Source organism: Lynx rufus, unplaced genomic scaffold (genome assembly GCF_022079265.1).
Source record: "Lynx rufus isolate CCGP_SWC_20201006 ecotype Redwood Valley unplaced genomic scaffold, mLynRuf1.p SCAF_7, whole genome shotgun sequence".
Lineage (NCBI taxonomy): Eukaryota > Metazoa > Chordata > Mammalia > Carnivora > Felidae > Lynx > Lynx rufus.
In genome coordinates, this window is record NW_025814889.1 from 39957259 (window position 1) to 39967744 (window position 10486).

Below are 10486 nucleotides of genomic sequence, written 5' to 3' on the forward strand. Positions count from 1 at the left end.
GTGGAGGCTATGTGGTGGAGGAGTGCTGGTGTAACTCTGGCCACCAAACCCACAGCAGTGTGTAATAGAGCTCAAAACCTGGTTGCATGCCTAGTCATTTATTCTGACCGCCTCCTGCATTCTCCTCTAAAAAGGTTGTGGCAACTTACAACAGCATTAATGAAACAGATAAGCTGAATTATGTGAGAGGAGCATATAATATAATAAAACAGAATATAATAAAGTCAGAGGTAAGATCAGCACCTGGGAATCTCTCTTTTGTAGCTGAAATTTGGCCCTGTGAGTCACAGGGCTTCCTGCTTTTGATAGTGAGAAGGTGTCATTGGGGGTCCTGATATGGATGGTGTGTAGGGTCAGAGTGTGGTGCCTTGATACTATCCCGGAAGTAGAGAAAGAAAAGATTCCATGACTGCTTCTGGGGGCACCCCTCACAGGAGGTGGGGGTGGGGGGGAGGATGCCAGAACTCCTGTCAGCACAAGCAACAAAGTATTGCAGCCCAAATTATCCAGCTGGAGCTGAGGGTAAAATCCCCATTATCTATAGTGGCCATTTTCAATGTTTTGTAAAAAGCAGTGGTACCCTTCTACTCCAATAAAATCTTGTGCAATCCTCCCAGAGAGAGGGGGAAAAAGGATAGAGAGAGGACTCCTTCCTCACAGCAGATTTGTGCTGAGCTCAAAAAAGGCACTAGACTATAGCGTGTCTTGCCTAAAATCTATAGTTCTGTTCTCTTGATGCCATCTGCTTCCTAGGTGGTGTCAGGACATCTCAGGCCCTATGTAGGGGATTTTCCAGGGGTCTCCCCCAAAGATTGTAAGGAGATTCATGTGTAAGGGGTTGGTATTATGAAGACACAAGGTGAGAGCTACAGCAGAGTGATGGCCACAACCTTCACATGACAACAGCCTCCACAATGGCTGTTTCCACCTTCTTGGCCCCATGTTTCCACCTTCCTGACATCACCTCTAGGGTTCCCATGCAGTAGGGGGTTATTTCCCACAGGGGACTTACCATTTACTCTGAACCACCAAACTCACAAGCTAACCTCCATGGTACAGACAGTGCCTGTTGTGGGCAAGGGGTGGGTGGATAGGGGCGTCTGTGGCAGAGAAGGTGCCTGCCATAAAGAGGGAAGATGGAGGTGAAGGAGAAAGCATGGCCGCATCCAAGAAGTGAAAACGGGTGTGGGTGTGTCAGGAAGGGTGAGGAGACCAGATGGATGCACATTTTGACTTGATTCTATAGGAAATGCTATGTGACGCATGACCAAGAAGGACTTGTCTTCTGTCTAGGACCCAGCTAGGAAACATCCCCAGGCAGAGGGAAGGGCAGGGGCAGTGTGAGGGTCTGCAGCAGCTCCTGCGGATGTACATGAATACAGCTGAGCATGTGTGGCCAGCCGCATCTCTAAACCAAATCCTTCTGGTGGGGATTATCCATTACTTTCTCTGGTTCTTCAAGTCCCTTAATCCTCTAGGCTCTGAGCATGGATAATCCAGGGTTTACATAGACCTGATTTTTCACAAGCCTTTGCAAGACCACTATGTACTATCTTGCTGGAGGAGAAACTGAGGCTATATGTTCTAAAAAGCCTAGTTCTAGAGCTTCCCTGGGATCATTCTGTGGTGGGCCTTGGGGTATGGGCTGCTGGCCCCTTGTTCAGTGATCTGGCTTCTAAACTTGGTTCTCTCCCCATATCTTATCAAGAGAGGAAAGGATGTACCTAATTGCTTCTTTCAGGCATAGGTTGAGATAATCCCCATTCCCTGGTGCTCCTTCAGCCTACTGGTGAGTGGAGAGCAGGCTAAGAAAGGTATACACTTAATCCTTACCCATGTGGGAAAAAGGGACGGAGGGAGGAAGAAAACTTGAACCTGAGCTGAGAAGGGATGGCCAATGCTGGCAGAGGTAAAATGTCCCCATGGACACCTTCTTCTCCGAGAGGATTGCCTGTGCTAAATATAAAGAGTTCAGGGCACGGGTCATGGGGATGGTAAGGGGACCAGTGGGCCGACAGTCTGCATCCATGTGGGCACTGTCCATCTATCTGTAAGCTTTGACCCCCCCTCTCCAAGCCACAGTCTCTGTCCTTTGCCCTCTTAGTTCCCTCCTCCTAACTGGGCTGCCTCTTGCTCTCTTTCTCCCTGAGGCTATGACAATGGCAGGGTACCCAGCCATGGCATGGATGTCAGCCTCAGTTTCCAGTTCTCAGCAAGTGTATGAGTGTGAGTGTGTGTGTAAGGGCTAGGGCTGGGGTCTTCCACAGAGCACAGAAGTAGAGAGCTTCTGAGGGTGGGGCCGCCCGTCGGTCACACCCTACACCCTGGAGCCCTGAGGACCTGTCACTCAGACCCACTACCAGCCTCAACACCATGAACAGCCAAAGCAGCATCAGTCACTGACCAGAGGAGCCCAGACTTCACAGGAGTAAGTTAAGCCCTGGAGGGACTGGGTGTGGCTGAGCTCAGTGAAGGGCAAGTAAAGCCAGGAACCCTCAGAAAGAGCAGGAAGCATAGAGCAGAAAAGAGGAAACAGCAGAGCTTTCTCTGGTCCTCCCCTTGTTCAGTGCACAATATCCACACCCCTTTCCCTCGGGACTGAAATCTGGGGGGCGGGGGGCACTGCAGAAGCTGGAGAGAACTGGTAGAGCAGCAAAGAGTGTGAGGATTGGAGGGAAGTATGACCAATGGAGTCTCTCTAAAAGTGCATGGTTGGTAGTCATACAACGCCCAAAGGCAGGGACAGGGGAGGCCCAAACTCAGTGGTCATGTGGGGACTGCTGAGGAAACTTGTAGAACCTCAGCTGGCCATGCGATGAGGGACGGAGATAGCGAATGGGGGGAGGGGTGATTTGGACAAGAAACAAACCCTGCTTTCACTTACAGGTGCTCGCAAGGGCCAGTACCTTGAAGAAACTCTGGAATAAATACATCTGGGCCTTTGAAAATGGAGGTAGGAGATGGTGTCATTTAATGGGAACTTTTGCTTGTTTATTCAGCCCATCCTGGTGTCAGACATCTTGAGGGACAAGACATAGTAATGACCAAGACCTTGGGAACTGGCTGAAGGGAGTGCTCAGGGCAGTGGGCATGGTGGCCAGTTCAGCTGTCTCCCTGACCCTTTGCTTTTCTAGACCCAAGGATGAATTCCCGGCTCCTCGTACACTTGCCACTCCCTGTCATTCTTCTTTCTGTCTTCTATCTTTTGGTGGTGGCAAGTCCTTGCTTCATGTCTGGATGGGAGTGTCTGAGGTTTGCAGGATCCCTCGCTGCCTATAGCCCAGGCCTGGTGGCCCTCTCAGGGTACATATTCTATGAGGTAAGCCCGGTGGGGCCCTGCAGAGTTCTAGGGTCTTCTCTGTTCTGGGGTGCCCAAAGACCATGATCTTCCTATGCATAAAGCTGAAAAGCTTTGGAGGGGACACATATAGGAGCTGGGGTTCCGTTCCATCTTTGGTGACCCTGCCTTCCCTATAGAGACACAAATCCCATCACCAACTCCCACTTACCTTTTCTTTAAATGGAAAAATATATGTCAGCAGCAAGCAAGATAGAATGTATTACCCACCCCCAAGGCACACCTAAAAGAACCCCCGACTGCCTCCTGTTTCTGCCTAGGCTCTGTTATTCTCTGCCTAGTGTTCCAAGCTCCAAACGCAGGGTCCCTTCCAGACACCTTGCTGTCAGCAAATCATTGGTCAGCATGTGTGCACTGGGCATGAATTGGGTGCCTGGCTGTGCAAGAACCTGCAGAGCCGCTGCTGGAGAAGGCACCCCTCACCCCTGCAGTTTCCCCTCTAGGTGGAGAGTAATTTGTGGAAATGGGTGATTACAATTCACAAGAGGAAGTATGTGCTAGGGACGGGGAGGAGGCGCAGAGACCCATTTGGGGTGTCAGGAAGAGCTTTCTAGAGAAAGTGGACATCATCACTGGCATTTTACTGCGATTATTACAGTGAGGCACAGCTCTAAGTGCTTTCCAAGGACCTGCTCATCAGTCCTCATACCAGCACTGGGGCCAGGTACAAAGATACAAAGGGGCCAGGTAACATAGCAGGTGGTGAGCCTCTCTGGCCACAGAGCTTGCCCCTTCACCCCCAGCCCCTCTGCCTCAGTGCACCAGCTGGGAGGAGATGAGGCAAGCGGTCCAGCCTGAAGAAGCAGGTCCTGACAGCCACACCTCTCACCTTCCCTCCTCTATCCACTGGTCTCCATTCCTCATTAATGTTCACCTCCAGGCCACCCTCTGCACTGCTGACAGAATGATCATCCCAGACACCTACGCACCAAAAGGAACTGCTGACCCTATGAAGGCTTCCCAGTAGCAGGGGTAAGGCAACCCTTTCGATGGGTATAGAAGCCTCCCACAGTCTTCTCAGCTCAGCCTTACATTCCCACCTCGCCTCCTTCTACTGCCTGGGCAGCCTGCATGCCACCTGCCTCCTCCAAAGCCACACCGCTCCTCAGGCCCACAGCCTTGCTCCATGGGTCCCAGGCCTTGGCTGTTACCTGACCCTGACAAATTCCTACATATTCTGTAGACTCAGGCTTCTCCTGAAGCCTTCCTTGGCTCTCCAAGTCCAGGTCATTTGTTTCCTTCTTTGGGTTTCCACCTCTACTCTCCATGGTGGACCAGGGGCAGGTCTACCAGCTGGGCAGCACTGCTCATGTGTATGTCTCCCTAGCTCTACGTTCAGTCACTTCCTGGTAGGTCGAAACCAGCCATGGTGGGAGCATTTACACCATAGGAACTGGCCAACTCTACAAATCAGTCTCCCCTCTCCTACCCTAAGGGCCTGTTAAACGATTTATTGGTCTCACTCTGAAGGGCAAGTGCTTCAAAGGCAGGGTCACTCCTCCCTATTTTTATTTTTATTTTTGTAATTTAAATTAACGTTAGTTAACATACAGTGCAGTTTTGGTTTCAGGAGTAGAACCCAGTGATTCATCACTTACATACAGCACCCAGTGCTCATCCCAACAAGTGCCCTCCTTAATGCCCATCACCCATTTAGCCCATTACCCCACTCACCTCCCCACTAGCACCCCCCAGTTTGTTCTCTGTATTTAAGAGTACCTTATTGTTTGCCTCTTTCTCTTTTGTCATCTGATTTTTCCTTCCCTTCCGCTTTGTTCATCTGTTGTGTTTCTCAAATTCCACATACGGGTGAAATCATATATTTGTCTTTCTATGACTGACTTATTTTGCTTAGTATAATACATTCTAGTTCCATCCACATTGCCACAAATGGCAAGAGTTCATTCTTTTTCATCGCCAAGTAGTATTCCATTGTATGTATATACCACATCTTCTTTATCCATTCATCAGTCGATGGACATTTGGGTTTTTTCCATACTTTGGCTTCTGCTCACTTCTCTTTTAAAAGTCAGGCCCAGCATAATGTCTGCTACCTTGCGGAAGATACAGATACTTTGTGAAACACGAGACATACCCCAGAGAGCTTGTCATTTAATTGTGGCAACAAATTGCTCTGCTTCCACCATAATCCTTTGAAAATCTGCCATGTCCACATCCACTTTTTGCTCAGAAGCCCTTGGTAGCTCCCTTGGCCTATATGACCCAAATGTGAACTCCCACAAGGTAAGGATTTGTCTCAGTGCTCAGAACAGTGGCTAGCATGGAGAAGTGCATAGTACCATTCAACCTGTCATTTTCAAATGAATACTAAATGATAAAGTTCAAGCTCCTTAAAATAGTCTTTAAGTCCCCTCATTAACCAATTCTGTTCTTTCTCTTCTTCTGCGCCTGCTCCTCCCCCAGTGGAAGCCTCCGCTGCATTCTCACTGATCCCTTTCTGGCCTCAGGGAAGTTAGGAGAGGTCCAGGCACCCTGCACTTCTCCCTGGCATGCTCAGGCCCTCCTCATTCTCCAGTCCTCTACCAACTTCTGGAACACCTCGTGGTTCCTACTCTTCTTCCAGCCCCAACCTTACAAGGTTTCCTACATCTCAGTGAGCCTTTGAGCTCCTTGGGGGCAGGGTTGATGTGTATAAGGATTGGTGTCCCTCCAACACTCCAGCACCTGGATTAGGGTCTCACACATAGTAAGTGCTCAGTGTGGCTGTGTGGCCCATAGTCGTGCACATTAAAAAAAAAAAATGAGAGACCAGCAACACGTATGCACATCCCAGCCTCTGCTCTAGCCACTCCATGGAGGTGATCTGATTAGCAATCACTCACTGAGTATCATTGAGGGTTGGAGAGGGACGATGGTGTCCAGAACTTGGCTGGAGGAGGTTTTAGCCTCACAGGCCCTGAGCCAGGTGGGTCTCACCATGGCAGAGCAAGCTTTCCTTTTCTCTTCTTCCTCCCTGTTCATAGCCACCTCACTTCTGGATAACTACAGCTACTTCTGCCAGTCTGTAAATTATTACCAAGATAAGGGGATGGCAAGACATGGCAGCGTTAGGCCTGGAGAGAGTGTTGATAGGATGCACTTTGTAAAAACTGGAGCTTGATCAGGGTGGCGTCACTTATGATGGGAGGCAGTGAATCCATTGGTTCCATGCAGCTTTGGAAGACCCCAGTTTGAATCTGCCAATTACTTGCTGTGTTACAATGGGTGGCTTACTTACCTTTTATGGGCCACAATTTTTTTAATCTATAAAATGGGATCAATAATACTTACTTTATAAAAGGCAACAATTGAAAGAAGATTGAAGTGGATATGTATGAAAGTGTTTAATTTAGCCCTGGGCCTGGCACACACTGAGTGGTAGCTAAGTGGTAAGTATTTCATTATTTTTAGCTGTTCTCTGTTCAACTGTAGCAGAACAAAAAAGCTTCTTTGTAGGAAAAAATCTGAGGCTTGACAAGTCACCAGGTAGTGATTTAGATCCTGAATTGGGAGATCCTGAGTGATGGGCTGAAGTCTTGCTACTCAAAGTGTGGTCCCCAGACCAGCAGCAGCAGCATCACCTGGGAACCTGTTGAAAATGCAGAATCTCATGTCCCACTCCAGGCACACTGATTAAGAATCTGTGTTTCAACAGACAAGACGACCTGGAAATCTGCGTGCTCATTAAGATTACATGGCTACAGGCTACAGCACCTTTGGAGAGTCCTTCTGTTAACACTCTCAGTAGCTTCTCCCCATCTCCCTGTGCTCACAGGCATCTTCCTGCAGACAGGTAAGCACTGTGGGAGCAGGGGGCACCTAGGAACAGTGGGGACTGGAGCTGAAGCCAGCCTTGTTGGGGCCAGCTGCACCACCAGCAGGACAGTGGTCTGACTGAACTTCCCCTTGATTCCCAGCAGATGGCGAGCGTGTGCTGATGGTGCTTTTCAAAGGCCATTAAATTGATACTGAAAGCACCAAGGTCCCTTTGCCTCTTACACACTTGTATGGAGTTATCTCTGTTAGCTGGGTCTGGGTTGGGTTTTAAGGCGCTCTGTTTGGATGCTTCCCTCAAGCATCCTTGTTGATGTCCTCAGGGTTTGTCCAGGTGGCCACATCTGAGGCTGATCTCAGAGCAAAACCTTGGTCCCATTACCTAGCAGAGGAAAGATGCTCCTTGATGTAACACCTCACACCACCAAACGCTCTCATGGGCCCCCACTCTTCATTCATGCGCCTGCATAAAAGTAAGCACTTTCCCCCATTAGCAACAAGGTTCTAGGCTAAATGAAAATGGAAAGATAAACAAATTTAAAAACCTAATATTATGTGGCAAGGATCATCATGCACCAAGAGCCATTCTTAAGTGTTAATGAGGAGAAAAAAACACTACTTGTGAATCCAGACAGTTTGTAGGATTGAGTGGGATGGGGCGAGGTCATAATTCGGAGGAAGTGATGAAAGGGAGGGGGCTCTTTCTAATCAAAAACTTGCCAAAATGAAGTCTGAGCAGAGAACATTTGGGAATTTGTCTTATGGGACCTGGGCTGGGTGTTCAATACCTGAGTTCTCTTCCCAGTGCCCTGGGAAGGATATTGGAAGGAGTCCAGTCTCTGAAGCCAGACCATGTTCAAATAACCTTGGGCAAGTTACTTAACCTCTCTGTGCCTCAGTTTTCCCATCTGTGAAATGGAGCTAAATATAAACCACATACTATTGTGAGTATTTATATAATATTTTAAACATGTAAAGTACCTGGCACACAGTAGATGCTACATAGGTGTTTAACAAGTGTTAAATTTCCCTCAAGTTTTAGTCTCCCCTTCAGCAAAACAGGCAGAATCGCCCTGTCTTTGGCAGTTGAGGCCCCAGGAGAAGAGTAGAGAATCGACACCATCTTTTCTCCCTCTCCAGGTCTTCTTCATATTACAAAAGAAGCCAGAGCACATCACCTTTCTGCATGTCTGCCATGTTCTTCAAACAGTGGGCTGGCGCCAGATATGTGTCACATGGTCAAGTAAGTGACACAGCTGCAGGCAGCCTTGCCCCAGGCCCTTCTGAGGCAGGTCCCTGTCTGCTGGCTGAGTCCTGAGCTTGGGAGGTGTGTATCCTGTAAACAACAGTTTGGTGCTAAGGTTCCCCTTCTTTGTGGCCATGAGACCAGACCTCTGCTCCCATTTTATCTCTGTTTTTCTTCAGAGCTTCCTACCACCCTTGGGCAGGGGACTGTGGGAGATTCTCAGAGCCATCTGCCTTGACAGCACAGAGGGAATTATAAGCACTCTCGTTTGGCATCCTGTCAGCCCCAACCCACCATGAAGACCTCAAACTGCTCGTGCCAGACCTCCTCATGATAGGACCTTCCCAAGGACTTTTTCTGTAAGGTATGCAGAAATGCTCCCTGCAGCTTAGACAATTGGAAGATGGGAGAAAAAAAAAAAAAAACCACTAGGCCCAGCTCCACTATTTCGCTTTATCTCCCCACGCCACCCTATAGCCTTCTTTGTCAGGATGCTGAATGCTTTGGTCCCCATCTTCACATGCCTGTACTATGGACTGGCCAGTCTGGGGCCCTGTGTGCGTGCAGCTCTACCTGTGGTGGAAGTGACATTTAACCATCCTTCAGCAGGTAAGAAAGACCCATCAGCTCCAGGGGTCTTGGCTGAGTCCTGGGTTCTATTCTTAGTTGCACCAGTGATGTGGTATCTGAACACAAACAAACCCTTCTTAACGCTGTTCTTCCTTAGTTTCTAAACTTGTAAGGTTCTCAGTAACCATCTTGTCAATCCTAGAACCAACCCTAAGTCACTGACCTGATGTGGGACCTGGAGCAAGTGACTTCCACACTTCAGACGTCAGTCTAATCCATGAAGTAAGGGGGGTGGGCTATATGACCTCAAAGCACTAATATCCTGAGAGCCTGGGATAACTGATGACTCTTCATGTGACCAGAGGGTGCCTTGTGGTTTGGGGAGTGCCATTGCCAGCTGGTGGTAGAAGCCTGAGGTATTCCTCAGGCCGCCTAGGATTGATTGAGTCCATCATCACTGTTCACAAGACATGGCTGGATTGGTGCAAATGGGGAGCCAGAACTGGGAGAAGGATCAGGAAGACTCTTGGGATCATAAATCGGGAGAAAATGGGGGCAATGCCTCACCATCCCCCTGCCGGTAGACAGGGAAGTGAAGACAAGAGGAGTCAAGGGTAACGTTCTTCCAGTTCCTCAGCACTGCTCACTGCTCTCCTGTTTATGTTCTCTCATGCTTTCCTTCACCCAGGGTCGGTTGCCACCGTTGCCCACTCCTCCTACAGCCACTTCACTGAGTGCTCCTTCCCTGATGGGTTCAACATGGCGGTCCTCCTCTGCAGCCTCAGTGTCATCAGCCTTTTCCTCAACTGTTACCACCAGACGTACCTGAGGGGCAAGCGGGAGAAGCTGACTTCAGGGGCAGGACCCAAAGACTGAAACTAGGAGAGCTGTCCCCACAGAGGGTCGGCAGAAGACAGCGTGGGTCACAGCCCACCTGTGCTGAGCAGATACCTCTGGGCCTGCATTTCATTCTGTGAAGGGTGGAGGAGAATTGCCTTCTTTCTGAAGTTCAGGAGAACAGAAAAGGACCAAGCTCCTTGCACTCACTTCTGTTACAGCATTTCTCACATGGATTTGTCACTGTTTGATGTGAGCCCTCTCAGGAGGGACTGTCTTGTTCTCAATGTTCCCCCCCACCTGGCACAGTACCTTAATAAATGTGCATTTGGGTCCTTGTATTCCATGACTGGCCGTCATGACATTTGGTGAAGATCAGGGCTGGTGGCATGCCTAAAGCCAAGGCTGGCTTGATATCCAACCTTGCAGTAGGAAATGATGCTAAGAATATGCAAGGGTGGGTCTGTTTGCTTTCTAACATGGCTGTGTCAATGTTTGCCCCTGTTTCTCTTCTTGTCTCTTCTCTCTTACCTGCACTTGTATGATTCTGTGTGTGTAAATGGGAGAGGGTTATGTGTATATGTCTAAATTTTTGTTTTCAAGTAAACATGCATGTTTCCATTTGAGTTTCCCTCAGTGTCATCTGCTTGTCTCTTCTGTATGTCTATGTAAGTGACACATGGTAACAAAAGCCAACTGGG